General features: G+C 36.9%; 1 protein-coding gene across 2 annotated transcripts in view; it reads left to right on the forward strand.

Moving 5' to 3' along the window:
• The window catches only part of STXBP6 (syntaxin binding protein 6), a 236,486-nt gene that overhangs the window by 124,451 nt on the left and 95,531 nt on the right, over positions 1–16,504 (forward strand). The gene's annotated exons all lie outside the window — the stretch shown is intronic.

Genomic DNA, 16,504 nt, shown 5'->3' on the forward strand with positions numbered 1-16,504 from the left:
TCTCTTGTCAAAGGGAAATGTGACTGTGAAAGAAAGATTAAAGAGATGCAACATTGCTGGCTTTCATGAGGGAGGAGTCAAGGGATGCGGGTGGATTCAGGAAGCTGGAAAAATCAAGGAAACAGATTCGCCCCAGGTGCTTCCAGAAATGAGTGAGACCTATAGTCTATAAAAGGTATATTTTTCGAGGTGTGATCGAAAAATATGGTGAATGTTTAAACTTTTAAAAAAAAATTATTACAGTAAAAGACACCTTGCCATTAATCCCCCTCCAAGTACTCCCCTTGCTTCGAATACATTTAGCCCATCATTCTTGCCACTTTCTGAAGCAGTTCTGGAAGTCCTCTTTCGTGAGTGTCTCTACTTCATCCTCCATCATGACAACACTGTGTGACACACATCGCTTTTAGTATGGCAATTTCTGTCAAATAAAAACATTACGGTTTGTCCTCATCCACCTTATTCACCTGATCTGGCACTGTGTGACTTCTGGCTCTTTCCCAAAGTCAAAATGACCATGAAAGGTAAGTATTTTGAATCTATTCAGGACATCGAGGCAGCCATGACAGCGCAACTAAAGACATGAAAGAGGACGTCTAGAACTGCTTCAGAAAGTGGCAAGAATTATGGGATAAGTGTGTTTGAAGTGAGGGGCAGTACTTTGAGGGAGATTAATGGCAATGTGTCTTTTACTGTAATACTTTTTTTTTTAACTTAAAGAGTCAACATATTTTTTTAATCACACACTTCAGTACATTTTTGTTGTTTTAAGACATTAAGTTTGTGGTAATTTGTTACAACAGCAATAGAAAACTACTGTGTTTCCCCAAAATATAAGACCTAGCCAGACAATCAGCTCTAATACTTCTTTTGGAGCAAAAATTAATATAAGACCTGGTATTATATTATATTATATTATATTATATTATATTATATTATATTATATTATATTATATAGACCAGGTCTTATATTATAGTAAAATAAGACTGGGTCTTATATTAACTTTTGCTCCAAAAAACACATTAGAGCTGATTGTCCAGCGAGGTCTTATTTTCAGGGAAACACAGTAATACAAGGTTGTTTCTACTTTTTGGCTTTTATGACTAATGCTGATATGAACATTTATACAAGTATTCGTGTGGACATATATCTTCATTTTTCTTAGGTATCTACCTACAAGTGGAATTGCTGGGCCACATGGTTATTTAATGTGTAACATTTCAAGTAACTGCCAGAGAGTTTACCAAAGTGACTGCACCATTTTTCATCCCCATCAGAAAATGTTTCAATTCTCCATATCTTTACTAACACTTGTCATTATCAGTCCTTTTGATTTTAGACATCTTGGTGGATGTCAAATGGTATCTCATGTGGTTTTGATTTGTATCTTCCTAATGACTAATGATGTTGAGTAACTTTTCATGCACATATTGGCCATTTGTTTATTTTCATTGAAGAAATGTCTATTCAGATCTTTTCCATTTTTAGAATTGGGTTGTCTTTTTATTGTTGAATTGTTCTTTATATATACCAGGGGTGCCAAAAAAATATATACAAGTGGACACTTTGGTCAACATTGCTCAAGCAGTAGTTCGCTGTGATCAGAAGTGTCTGGATACTAATGGTAACCACTTTGAGCACCTCTTGTAATTGCAGAAGTCAAATATGACTTGTATTCATCTTTTATTATCAGTATATATTGAGTATTACAATTTTAATAGCTTTTTCCTCTTTTAAAATGTGTATACATTTATTGGCACTCTCTGTAGTTAGCAAATACTTTATTCTATGTATTGTCTTCTCACTTTATTAATGGTATCCTTTTCAACACAAAGGTTTTTAATTTTGCTGAAATCCAATTTATTTATTTTTCCTTTTATCTCATAATTTTAGTGTCAAATATAAGAAATTATTGCCTAATCCAAGGTCACAAAGATTATACCTAGATTTTTAAAGTTTTACCTCTTATATTTAAGTTTATAACCATTTCGAGTGTATGTTTTTATATAATAGGGGGTGGTTATTCAACATCTCTTTTGCATGTGGATATTCAGTTTTTCTAGGACTTAGATGCAATTAAGTTTTAATTGAAAATGTTAATCTCTGTAGATTATTCTTGGGTGTTTAAGATTCTGTTGGTGCTTGGAGAAGGCTTGCTGTGCTGGTGACAGCTTTTTCTCACAGTCTTCTTCAACGAAGAATGTGTAATGAGCTCCTGTTCCCATATGGGTTGCCAATACCTTACAAAAAGTGTGAAAAATATAGGAAATCAAATATACTTTTGACCTCATCCTTTCACTTTTTCCTTTAGATTTTGTTTCATTCCTGACAGTATTGGATTTTTTTTTTTTTTTTTACAAAACCAGTACATAAGTTGCCATGATCAAGAAACTTGTTGAAAAATAATGTTAGTTTTATCTTTGCCTACTAATTTAGAGTTGCTCAGCTCCTTAATCCTCTGGAAATTATCAAGTTCACCAGGGGCCCAACTGCATTTTCTTCCTTCTCCAGTTTTCTTACGCTCTGCTTCCTATGCAGAAATGGATTTTTCCAAGATATTCCTAAAGATAGACTGCTCTGTGCCATCTCTTATTTATCCACAACAGAATGACCCTGGGAAGTAAGGATGGCCGAGGAGTGGTCATGTTTGTGACCAGGAGTTAACCACCCTAATTCCAAAGCTGGCGAGATCCTTACTTTTCGATAGGACTAGTTTCCTAAGGCAGTGTTTCTCAAACTTGAATGTCTATGCACGTCTCCTGGGAATCTTTCTAAAATGCAGATTATAATTCATTACATCTGGGTGGAGCCTGAGATTCTGCATTTTTAACAGTCTCCCAGGGATGCTGATGCTGTTGGCCCATGGACCATATTTGAGAAGTGAGATCCCCAGGCATCACAGATTCTAGGGGGAATTCAGGAGCTAGTAAACTTTGGAGACATTCTGGAAATTTTCTGGAAATCAAAAAAAATTAAATTAAAAAATTGTTTACTAAAAGGCAATACTCCCCTTACCCCCTGAAAAACAAACAAACCTATTTCAGATAGACTTCAGCAGCTGCAATTAGGTAGAGATTAAACTTCTCAAAGAAATGAACATTTGCTCTTAGAAAAATCTGCAGAAATTTTGCTGTGGCTAGTGATACAGTTGCGAAGCTTGGATTTATGTGCTCTAGGAGATGGCAGGGTAATGTCCACAGGCTTTTAGTGTATTATCCATGTCATGCCTCAGAAAGGTGTTATGTGATTTACGCTTTAAGAACAGCGTCCAGCTGGCAGTTTTAGCTATAGATTTAAGAATAAAATGGGATAAGAGTTGGACCCCTCTACCTGATCAGTCTGACTTTACTCTAAGCTCAGGTAAGCTTTCATAGCAATTTAAGCAGATATCACCTGATTCCCTTATCATGAAACTCCTATCTACTCCAAATCCAGGGACCAAGGACCTCATAGGTTATATTTCTTGGGAGTGATTTTACCCTAAGTTGTACAGTGAAAGGCTGGTCCCTTCTGACCAGGGCATATATCTATTAGTCTTTCTGTTTTTCCTGGTAGTTAATTCAAAATCAGACTTATCTATCATATTATCAATGATGATATAATCATTGCCATTTTCTTTCAGGTTCACATTTTTTGTTCTGTAAAACTTAGCCCAGGGAGGAAAGGGGGAGAGACTGATTGATTGATTGACTGATTCATTGATTGATTCATTTATTCTACCTTCACACAATAAAGATTATTATTTATCTTGGAACTGGATTAGAGTGTGCATACTAATTGGAAAGGGGGAGAAAAAAGAGAGAAAGACTATTCTTATAAATACAGCATGATGTCATTAGTTTATGCTAATTTCTGTAACTTTCAAAGAAGTCTTTATAACTTAGTTTCCTCACTAGAAGAAGGATGCAGCAAATTAAAAATCCATATTTCCCCTTACTGAACTATTTTTAAAAGTCTAAGTGATTTACCTAATGTGTTGTTCTTGGTAAGTAAGGGCCAGTGCCTTATGGTGGCTGACTTAGGGTGAAATATGAGAGTAACAGTAATAGTAATCATAGTCATAATAGTAATACCAATGGTAATAGTAATCATTGTTGCATTGTTTCAATAGTGAAAGAATGCAAGCCCCATGGCATGTGTGTAATTTCTGGGTAACTCAATTGGACTATCTGCTTGGCTGCTTGGCTCTTGAAAACCTCACTTCTACCTCCAGCTAAAGAAATTGTATCAGAGTATGCTTCTGAATCATAGTTGAAATGAAAGAATTTGCAAGGCCATCTCCTTAGTGCTTTTATCTCAAGATAGTCATTTTTGTTTTATTTCTGTGCTCAAGTTGTTACAAGAATGCAGGGAGCTTCAAGTCTGACCTCTCTAGACAGTAATGACGTGAAACGCAATTGTGTACTTTTGTTAGGCTCTGAGAAACATGACAAATTGTTCTCATCCGTGATTCCCTTCTCTCCTCCTTGAAAAAGACAGCGTTGACCCAAGCATCGTGATGAATAACTCCTGGTAATAATGGTGAAAGCTGAGGGAGACTAATGTGTTTCTTTGCAGCAGTCCTGCTGCCTGGTACTTAATGTTTAAAAGAGTTGAGGATAATAATTTTCTGAAAATGAGCAAAAACTGTTATGCTAAGAGCTACATGCTTTGGAAATGTATGAGTGAAATACTAAAATGCAAAAGCAAATACTGAAATTTGCAAAAGCAAGCTTATAAATCTTGATCCGTCTTTGCAAATCTTCATCAGAGAATTATGCACAGACAATCCTTCTAATGTACATTTTAAATGCAAAAGTTAAAAGGAAAGAGTCTTCATGACAAGTGATACAAGATTATGAAAGAGAGAGACATCTGCAGAGCCAGCAAAATCCACACCAGGGCTATGGGAGCCTGCAGCCCTGGCACGCAGAATAGTCTCATGTAGTCTTTCAAACAAGGAAAGAAAGGAATGGGTATCTTCTTGAGGAGGGGGGAGGACAATACAGTCAGCCTATCTATCAAGATGTATCATTGTAGTAAATTAGTAGATTTTTCTTCCATCCACTTATTAAGGACACTACAAGAAATCATTGCATCAGCTAGTATTTTGAAATTCAGTTAAAGTGAAACAAAAAGCTAAGCATTTGACTATCCCATTAAGATGCAAACTTCACACTTCGATCTTGTGATTGGGAGTGTGTGAAATGGTGCCATACCCATTAATAATGAAGTGGCACTAAACTATTGTACTAAAAAATAAGGGAAGGATCAAGCACAATTTTAAAATCTACCTTGTGACCAAAACTTGGAAGATAGTCCTGAAATGACAAATGATTAATTAGAAAAATATTGACCTCAGCCAACGGAAATTAAGGTGCCTGTATGATGAAATCCATGGGAAATTAATTTTAAATAACTTCAGTTTTTGCATCACAGCGGCATATTTTCCGATACCAGCTTTAGTGTCTGTTACCAAATGACAGTGAAAAATTATGCATAATTTGTTTAAGGCTCAGCCAGTCCCAGTAACCCTGAGCAGCTAAGGAATAACACATTGACATCAAAAACAAGACACAGCAGAGGACAGGGAAGGACTTCTTGACCCGCATCCTCAAACCGCATCCCTTGAGAAGAAATATTATTTTCCCATGTCCTGGCGACCTCTTTATCCCATTTCCAATTCCTTACCACGTGGTGCTTTCTTGAGATGGGTAAGATGTAAACCAAGAGAGTGCAGTTTTTTCAAAGCCTGAAAATATTTCATCACTCATTGTTTTTAACCGACTCCTTTAATACGCAAGGCTAAACGTGGAAATTATTAGACTACAGCAAAGCAATTCATTTTTCAAATTGTTTTTAGAAATTCCATTGAAGACGAATTACCTTATACACTTTCCTTCCTCTCAGCGTACCCATGAACTGAGATTCTAAATGGGGTTATAGCCATTCTCATTTCAAAGTCACCCAGGACACACACAAAGATGACCTATTCTTTATTAAGTGGTCCTCAAGTCCTTTACCAGGATTGTGCCCTTCAGCAAGGAGGGACTATTTCCCCTTTGACCAGTGAAACAGTGAGTGAGCGTAATGGCTGAGCTACTTCTTTTTGTAGGAACACCCTCAGTGGAAGTTCTCCTGTTCAGCATCTTTTAGATAGCTTGAATTTTATCCCCTTTCATGATTCTGTGAATTACTCCCTAATTGCACCCATCTTCTGGCAGTGTAGGTGTTTGCAGCATTACAATTTGGCACATAACTCAGAATTGCAAAGAAGAAATTACATAAATAAGAAAAGAGCTCAAATTCTAATTAATCTAGTGCTGGCTTCTCAAAATAGCTGTGTGAGAAAGGACCATTTTTTTAAATTTCCAGTCTGCTTGGACCAATATTTCCATAAAATATTAAATAACTTTTTAATATTTTAGTATTTAATATTTTAATAAGAGTAAAATGAATAATAAGAAAAATGAAATGAAAAAAGACAAGTCCACATTTTAAAAAAAGATATTAGATTCAACAGTCATCAAATTACACTGTTCAAGTTCTAAGAAATTTTGAAATGCTCTATGTCAGTTTCTGTTCTTAGCAAAGAATAGGACCGGATAGCACAGTTTGCGGTCTACACTTTGGGTACTAATCTAGTGCACTCACATTTACTCACCTGTAGCTGTTGCCATTCCAAATCTTATTTTTTTTAAACAAGTTATTGTTTAAACCTTTAGGTAAAGTATGCACTTAAGATAAGGCTGTGTGATTTTTAAATAGATGGAAGTACATCCAAATTGCAAACTCCTAGACATTGTTAAATAGTCATAGAAGATTTAACAATTATCTGCAAATGCTAGTTGCTGCATTTCGCATTTCTTTGGCTTCCTTTCCTATCCCCCCACTAGAAATCTCCCAGCCACTTCTCTCTATCACAATACCAAATGGTGCTACCAGGTGATTTTCAATAACATCCATCCAGGCATCTTTCATATTTTAGCAGTTTTTAAAATCTTGAATTATTTCATTGAAAATACAAATCTAGGACCTTAGTTTTGTTTAAAATTGTTTTTAAGACTACCAGAAAATAATCATATTATATTCTAATCTCATTCAGATCTCAAGCAGTTAAAGGTCCATGAGTTCCTTGTTAAGATTGGGCACATATAACATCATTTATCATCATTTATCAGATACCAGCTATCATAAATATAGCATAATTTATCAGAATACCAGCTTGATGGATCTCCCATATCAGATGCTGCCTGCCTTTGGCAGTTAGGCAAGCTTCTCTCTTCTCATCGCACAAGTTAAACAAGGTGGTAACGTTTAACATGGGAAGAACTCAGAAGGGTGTCTTTGCTGTCTTACACCATTTGAAACACTACCATGTGACTGAAGAGCACACAGACCAATGGGTAGAAATCAAAAGAGAGGCTGATTCCAATTAGATGAAGGATTTTCAGACATGTGCACACACACATTTGGCAGAGGACAACAGAGGAACTGAAGAACTCATCTGGTCTTTCTCAACTATGTGAGATCCTGTGCTTCAAATAAGTCTGCTGGGATGAGGGTGATAACAGAATGAAAGTTTGGAATACTCCGAAGAATAGAAGAAGGCTTTGACAATGGAAGGAAGGGATCACGAAGCAGCACTGCCAGGCAAATGATTGACTGTTGGGCTGTTGGAGAAGGGTACTCATGCTTTGGATGCAGATTAGTCTGGATGACTGCCATGGTGTCTTCCATTTTTGAGAAAATGAGATTAGCAGGTTCTGCTATCTATAATGGAGACATCCTACTGCTTTGCTTGGTTTCTTTTCTTTTGCTTTTTTAAATTATGAAATAGACGACACCTATAGAAAAGTGCATCCAGGTTTACTATCTTGCCATTTTTGCTCCATATCTATGTCTTTCTCTTTTTTTTGTTTGTTTGTTTGATCTTATGGATATAACCAAAGCCTTACCACCACTATTCCATTCTTTTTCCTTCTTTCCTTTCGAGAAATAGCCACTGAATTATTCAGAAATTTTTTTGTGTGAGATTTCTCTATTGTGAGGAATTTTACTTTCTGATTTTTTGGAAAGCCATGGCAGTTCTGGGTGGTGATTTTTTTTTCAAACATCTCTTGTATTAGCAATAGAAATTAGAAATAGAAATAAAAGGCTTGAGGGCTTTGTGAGATTTGTGTTGTTAAATGTAGGCGCTAGTAATTAATGATCCTATAGAAGTGTTTTCTAGGCCTGTGACCTAACTCATACAACATTCTGAGTTTCAAATTTTACCCTGATTAAAGACACAGATTTGAATACCAAGAATGTTATATGTAACCTGTCTTGCAATAGATAGACCCAGAAGAGACTAGATATTAGGATAATCATACGTTTATTCATATGCATGCAATTGGTTTACTCAATTCTTTCATCCATTTAGTAGATGAGTATTTAAAGGACATACTCTGTGCCAGCCACTGTCCTAGGTTTCAGGGATACCAGGCAGTGAACAACATAGACAGAAATCCTGCTTTCATGAAGCTGACAATCTAGTTGTGAAAAGACAAACAAATGAATCAATATGTCAGATGGAGAAGAAATATGCTCTATGGAGAACTCTAAAGCAAGGTGGGTGCAAATGGAGTGTGAGTTGGGGACAGGAGTCATTTGTTTCATTTGGGTAGTCAGCAAGGGCCTCTCTAATATGGGGACAAGTGAGCAGGACATGAGGGATAAGCTGTGCATATGAAAGGAAGTGCATTTTAGGGATTAGCAAGTGGAGGATTATTCAAGTGAGCGTCTGCTTCCGGTGAGGACAGTGGTGAGGCCTTGTGGACTTGCGGTGTGAGCTGGGGATGGGCGATAGGAGATGTGGTCACAGGTCAGGTCACAGTTGATCTTCAGAACAGTCCTGAGGTAGAGCTAAGGCAGATGTTATTATACCATCTTTACACACAAGGAAACTAAGGCCCAAATAGGGTGACTTGCTCAAGGTCACACTTGCTAGTTGATGACAGGATTGGACTAGCTTGTCTTCTACATTCCAGAACCTTATTCTTTCTGGGTACCTTAACTTAATTTTCTAATGTACTAAGACTTTACATATGATTTTTTTGGTCAGATTGCATAAAATCCCTGACGTCAGTTTCTGCATCTGTGGAATATGGGAAATAAAATTCAGGGTTGTTGTGAGATCCAAGCAGGATAATGTAGATCGGGCCCTGTGAACGGTAAAGCTGTGTACACATGATGTGCTGCTAGAGCTGGACGGCTCCTGGGCCTGGGTTTGGAAGCAAGCTTCAGGTTTTTAAGTTGACCTTTTTCAAGTCCAAGCCTATTTAACCAATCAATGTGTAGTGCTTTGGATTATGAAGATGCCCCGCATTCTGATTTTTCTAGATTCATAGAAGTAAAGATAAATGCAGATTCTAACAAAATTTAGAAATACTTCAGTGACTCTGCATCTCCTTTCCTGCTTGTCCCTAAAGATAACACAAAAATGTAAATATGGTTTGATGTATTTAGCTGGCACCACTTCTACTGTGTCTTTTACCTATTTCTATTTTAAGTGCATTTTCCTTTGTAATTTCTTGTTTCCTTTTATGTTCTGCCAAATCCCATTAACTTGTCCTTGAGCTGTGTAATCTAGTGTTTAGCTACTGTGGGTGATGGGCTTTGCCTGAAGTGAAACCTGACTGCAAGGAATAACCAACTCCTTTCTGCGAATGCTGAGGCTTAGGGCAAACTCTGACTTCTCCAGAGCTATTGGATCTCCTGAAAGCAGCTGCTATGCTAGTCCTGGCACAACTTGAGCCTTAGGAGGAAATGGGGAGTTTGCAAATTTCAGGTCTGTTTTGGTCTGAGTAATAGGGAAAGGCCCATTTGTGAAGGCAGACCTGGAAGAAGGGACAAAAAGTTTGATGCAATTAAGGAACCAAAGAAAGGGCAGTGTGGCTGGAGCCCAGTGGGAATGGAGAAGAAATCAGATTGAGGGGGGTAGGTGGGTCCTTGTCAGCCATGATATGAATCTTAGATTTTATCATACAGGTAGTGGGACACGGCAGACAGTTTTTAAGCAGACATGACATGACATGTCATGTTTCACATTCTTGCTACCAGGAAGACAAATGGGATTAGATACACCATTTAGGCAGCTCATTCAGGGGTCCAGCTGAGACCTGATTGGCTATGGCCAAGTGGAAGCCATACAAGTGGTAGGAAGTGTTGGATTCAGCATGTTGAGGTGACACTAACAAGTCTTAATGTCAAATTGAGTTGGGTGAGATGATTAGGAAAAGAATGGAATCAAGGATAATTCCTAGTTTTTTGGTGTAAGCAACTGAGTAAATTAGTAAATTACTGTAAAGGTGAAAGACAAAGAGGTATGGATTAGGGAAGCCTGGCAAAGGAAGGAGGTAGCAAACCATTGATGCCGTTTGGCCACGTTACGTGTGAGAGACTGTGATAGACACCCAAGTGGGACTGTTGGGTAGAGGATTACATTCGAGCTCAGGAAGGAGATGGCTAGAGATACAGACTTGGGATGCCTTAGCATTAAAGTGACATTTAAAGCAATGCATTGGATGGTTGAAATCACATAGGAAGAAAGTGTAACCAAAACAGAGAGCTGGGATGCTCCAACAGTTAGAGATCTAACAGAGGGGGAGGAAGATTCAGAAGAAGGAACGGAAAGAGCACACTCCAAAAGAAATGGGGGGAAAAATGACTTGGTAAAGTTTTTAATAGAGGGAATAATATCAGCATCTTTCATGGAAAGAATGTTATCAATATTATTTCTTCAAGTAAAAAAACAATTCAGGGTGACTAACTTCTTTTGGTTTTTAAAAAACAGTAATTATTAAGCATACATTTTCACTCTTAAAAATTAAAAATACAAAGTACAGGGAAGAAGAGAAATCACTTAAAATTTCAAGACATTCATGGCAATTCCAATTTCAAAATGCTAACGTTTTGGTGTGTTTTTCCAGTTGTCCTTAATGCTTCCAAGATATTTTTGTATAATTAAGGTGATATTGTATAGATATAAACAACTGCGTGAAATAATCTTGATATGCTACCTTATAATGTAAACAATTCCTAATGTTATACATTTTTAATAAAATTTTAATGCTTGCATATATTTTTAAACTTTTTTTTAAATGCTTCCAAATCTGTATCTTTGCTATTCTTGATCAGTCCTTGCTTTGCTTTTCCTCTTGCAGAACACAGTGAAGTAGATGTCATCTCCTTGACCTAATATTTCCCTGCTATATTAATTTGCTGCACAGAAAAAGTAAAATGCCCGTCAAACAGTCTGCTTAGAAATTTGGCTTAGCAAGATTCCCTCTAGTGAAGGTGCCAGTTAATATGGAAACCTTGTGATTCAGCACTTTCCTCCATTTTTCCTATAGCCCTTGAGTTATATTTCCTATAGTCCTGAATTCATGACAAATTTTAATTTAAAGGCTGTAGGAAAATGGAGGAAAGTGCTGAATCACAAAGTTTCCATATCAAGTGGCATCTTCACTAGAGGGAATCTTGTAAAGATCCACATGAAAAGATTTCATAACAAAACAGCCCTTTAAAACATCTTAATTCAATAACTTAAAAAATAAGATGGCAGGGAAAAAAAGGGAAACATTGCTGAAAAATACCGTATTCTGAATTTGGAAGTCTCCAAGCATGCAAAACTTAATATGTCTTCTGCCCATACAAGTTCATCATCAATGCCAGTTGAGACAGTGGCTGTTTTTGACCTGTTGATTGAATTGCTATATATATAATCATTAAAATGGCCTCATAAAAAAGACTAAGAAAACTGTACACCATACACCTACAAGATTTTGAAATTTTTTATACATTGTGGAATATCATTAATGTCTTTGACCTGCATATCTTTAGTCTAAAGGAACCATTTATATGCAAATTGAAAAATAACATATTACTCATTTCATAGTAGTAAGTTTTGATTTGAAAAGAATAGAGACCATTCTCAGACCCTCTAAATAAAGAGGTAGAATTGTCATTTATAAGCATTCTAAAGAAAATCTGATTATTTGGGACAATGGAAATACATCTTTAATCAAATTCCCGAGAATTTCCCTTCTAGGGAAATTCTGATTAAGAAATGATAATTAGAAATAGTTGATGAGTGACAAGGGCCATTGAAGAGGTGCTGCTCAAGCACTTTGGCAGTTAGAGGAGAGCTTTTAGACAGGAGCTCAAATACCAAAGTGTGCCTGTGTTACTTTGATTCTCAGAGCAGGTCATCCAATCTACACTGAACAATTTCAACAAGCCAACAAAAGCAAAGAAGAACAAAATCAAATGCAGATACCAAAAGTGAAAGCTGTAACAGATCAAGAAAGTTTACAGGAAGACCACAGGCACATGTGATAATTCAAAGGAATTTAATAAAGGAAACTTGGTTAGTAAAATAATTTTTTAAATCTCTGATAAAATGGTTATAAGTTACTTGTTCTGAGCCACTTTTTAATGTGGTTATTAGCCATCTCTCATAGATACATCAAAGTTCAAATGAAATGCAAAATCTTACTCAAAGATTAATGTATTGCAAAACATTTTGTATAACTTAGTGTGCTCCTTGGCAAAATTCTAAGATGGATCACCTGGTTGAATTAAGATCCATTACAATCCTGGGTATTTTTTCAAAGATCGTGTGGAATTACCTACAAACAGAAAAAGGTCTAGATGACGCTGTAATCCCCAGAATTTCTCCTTTACTTATCTCATCAGCCTCCCTCACCTTAGGAGATATATTATCAGTTCTTATTTCTTAATTCACTTTCTCATATTTTTCTCTCTTGTTTGGAATAAGGCCTAACTGAACTCAACCAACATTTCCGCAAAACTAGTGGGAGAGATAAAGTAGGTTTATGGCACTCAGTTCCTAACCAAACTTTGTTAGTGTATATTTGACAGTCAGTTGTCAGCCATCTGTCTACAGCATTGTGAAGTTACCAAAGGATAATGAAGTGGCCCTTACTCCTGAGACACTTAGAGAATAATGGTAGTCAGAATAATGTCCCCCCACCAAAGGTGGCCAAGCTTTAGCCTCTACGACCTCCTACTCTTACCTTACATGACAAAAGGGACTCAGAAGATGGGATTAACGTTAAGGACCTTGAGATGAGGAGATTATTCAGAATCATCCAAGTGGGCCCAACCTACTCACATTCCCTAAAAGTAAGGAACATTTTGCTGGCTTTGAAAACGGAGGAAAAGGCCCATAAGCAAAGGAATGTGAGTCGCCTCTCAAAGCTGGAAAAGGCAAGGAAACCTCCTCCAGAAGGAATGCCGCCACTCTGGTTTTGGTTCAGTGAGACTTATGTTGGACTTTTAGCCGACAACTGTAAGATAATAAATTTGAGTTGTTTTCAGTTCATGGTAATTTATTACAGCAGCAATAGATAACTAATAAAGAATTCTTTAAAAGTTAATTAGCCAAGTGATGATACAGACTAGAGGTATTTCTGAAAGAGAAAACTTTCACCAGGTTGGTGTTACTTGGAAAGATATTCCAGGGCATGTGGAAGTTTCACTGAGCCTCCCAATGAGAGCAGTAACAATAAATAGTAAAGTGGGTAGAGCGGTGGGGGCACTGGAACATTCCAGAATGGAGGGGAAATCAGGAATATAACAGCATCTTAGGGAATAGTAAGTAGGCCAGTCTGGCAAAAAAAACAAAAATTATGTAAGACAGTACTCATAGGTAAGGGAGGAGAGTTGCCTTCAAATTATTTTTAGCATGTGGAACACTTAACACTTGAAGTTTGAAATTTGTCTTAGAGAATGCAGATTTTCAAACTGTGTCCTTTGGGACTTGGAGATATGTCAGGGGATGGTGAAACAGAATTCCAGATGCTCCAGCATCCTTCCCGTCCTCCTACCAGAGCAATTCTCCTCTTACCCGTGTTACATATAGGGGATCTGCTGAAGATTTTGTTTGAAAAAGCATCTGCTACTTGAAAACAATGCGTGAAGAAAACAAAATGGACAGTGAAGCTGTCACAGGGGTGTCTCCTTCTCTAGCTAGTGTCCCTGCTACTTTCTTGCTTTCCCTAAGACTTTCTGTACTTAACTCTTTTACACTTTTTAAAATAAATAAAGTACACGTCTAACTTTACAAGTAAGTTACTTTTGCAATCACTCATGCAAACTAGGCCATGATACTCTGATTTACAAGGAAAACTCCTCAATTATGCATACAACCCAATTTTTGTGGCCCTCACCTCTGCTTTAGATTTTGCTGGTCACCATTTATTTCTGATGTTGAGTCAGAGCCAGGCTATTGGGAGTCCTGATTCCTCTAGAGAAGACAGACACTGGACTAACCTTGTAGGACAAGCTGATGCTTCAGTGCTAGATGGGGAGGTAATTCATGATTTTTATGGAAACATCATTGGGTCCTATCATTTTCACAGTCTGAGAGGGACCTCATTTCCTTTGCTTTCAATCCCATGAAGATATGTCCAGAAACCTCTAAATAGCTCACTGGAAAATTAGGCATGACTAAGCCACAGTCACTCAGGGGAACAATTTTGCAAAACTTTCTCTTGTCAGAGCTCTCCCAACTTTGCTCTCACAACAGAGGTCTTATTCTCTTAATCTATATCAGATGGGAGCAGGAAGGCTGGTGTTTATTTTGGACTTCATGATACATTAGAAAATAAGCATACACAGAGTTTTCTTCGTGCTGTTGGCAAATGGTTGTATTTTGTTTTGACTCTTCTGCTGCTCTCCTGTAGCTGAGAGAGAGCTCTGTTGGAGTCTGATGCTCTACAAGGCCTGGGAGAGTGCCTCGCCCAGGAGGTTGTTTGATAAGAAGACATTGCTGAGATAATGTTCTCCCACCTAGACTGAAATATAATTCTCTGATAGAACTGAGAGGGCAGAACTTGAGCTGTGCCAGCCTGAGAACTTCAGGGATATAAATTCTCCTTACAGTCTACAGATGTGTGGTTTTCCCTTAATATAGGTCCTAAGAAGACAGAAAAAGAATAAGTGTGTATTAGGAACAAAATTGAGCAGATGAGCTAAGATTGTTCACATTCATTTTAATCTTTCTTAATGTTTCTAAATTACAATCTGTAAAACATACTACTGCTCTGTTTACCTAGTAAGTAATTTTCCGTGTGGCATTTAGCAAGTTACTTAATCACTCTGTACTTCTCTTTCTTTATGGGAATTGATATTAATGATATGCAAGGACTCTCTCACTTCAGAGGTCAATTAGCAGTGCATAGCATGATGTCTAAGGGCACCACTCAGGAACCAAGCAGCTGGGGCTTGCGCTCTTGATAGAGACATGACATCTTGAGCAAGTCACTCACCATCTTGGTGCCCTGTGTAAAAGGGTGATCATTATAGCACCCTTCTCACGGGATTGTTACCATGATTCAGTGAAGCAAAAGAACACTTCGAACTTTTCCTGACACAGAATAGTTCCTCTGAAGGGTTAAGTAAAACATTCCTGTAATATCTGTGCTAATTTGAACTTTCTTATCATTTCCCAAGTTTCTTTTGACATGCTTACTGGGATAAGGACGAAGATAAATTAATAGTATTGACTTTTTATTTATGTAATGCTTTAATTTCATTGAAATAAGCTTCCAAATCAAATTACAGGCAAGATGTAAAGATATTTTGGAAAATATAAACCAGTATGAAGAAAAAAGGTAAGAAAATAATTGATATGCTCACCACCCAAGTATAATCAATTTATTTTATTTCCAATCAGGCTTTGATTTTTTTTTTCCTATTCATAGATTGACTTCATTCATTTACCAAGTTATAATTATTTTGTATAAACCACTTTGATTCCTAATCTTTTCATTTCTATTCAGTCATAAGCATTTTCCTGTAATTACCTAGGCTTAATCATCACCTCACTGGTTGCGTAATATTATTTTGAATAAACACTTTTTTATTTATTTCTTTTTTGCTAGATTGTTGAATATGGCAGTTGTTTATGATTATCAGCATTATAAATAATGTCACAATAAATATTCATGTTCAAATTTAAGTTTACAGAGTTCATTATTCCCTCAGAGTAGATTTTCAAAGGTAGAATTACTAGGTCAAGGGATATGAATATTTTGAAGACCTTGAATTTGCCAAGTAACTTTCCAAAATCGTTGCTATTAGTGGTATATCAGGATGTCTATTTCTTTTTTTTAATTAGTTTCAGTTGCACAAAACAATGTACTAGTAAGACATTTACACCCCTCACTAAGTGATAACCCCCCCTCCCGCAATCTATTACCCCTCTGACATCGTATATGGCTGTTAAAATTCCATTGACTCTGTTTCCTATGCTGTACTCCACATCCCCTGACTATATGTGTATTAAATTATAGTTGACATTCAATATTATTCAGCTTCAGCTTCAAGTGTACAGTGCTGGGATTGCAAATTGGTGCAGCCACTATGGAAATCAGTATGGCAGTATCTCAAAAAACTGAAAATGGAACTACCTTATGACCCAGCAATTACACTCTTAGATATGCATCTAGATAA

This window comes from Rhinolophus sinicus, chromosome 3, assembly GCF_057876585.1.
Source record: "Rhinolophus sinicus isolate RSI-liver-muscle chromosome 3, RSI-T2T, whole genome shotgun sequence".
Taxonomy (NCBI): domain Eukaryota; kingdom Metazoa; phylum Chordata; class Mammalia; order Chiroptera; family Rhinolophidae; genus Rhinolophus; species Rhinolophus sinicus.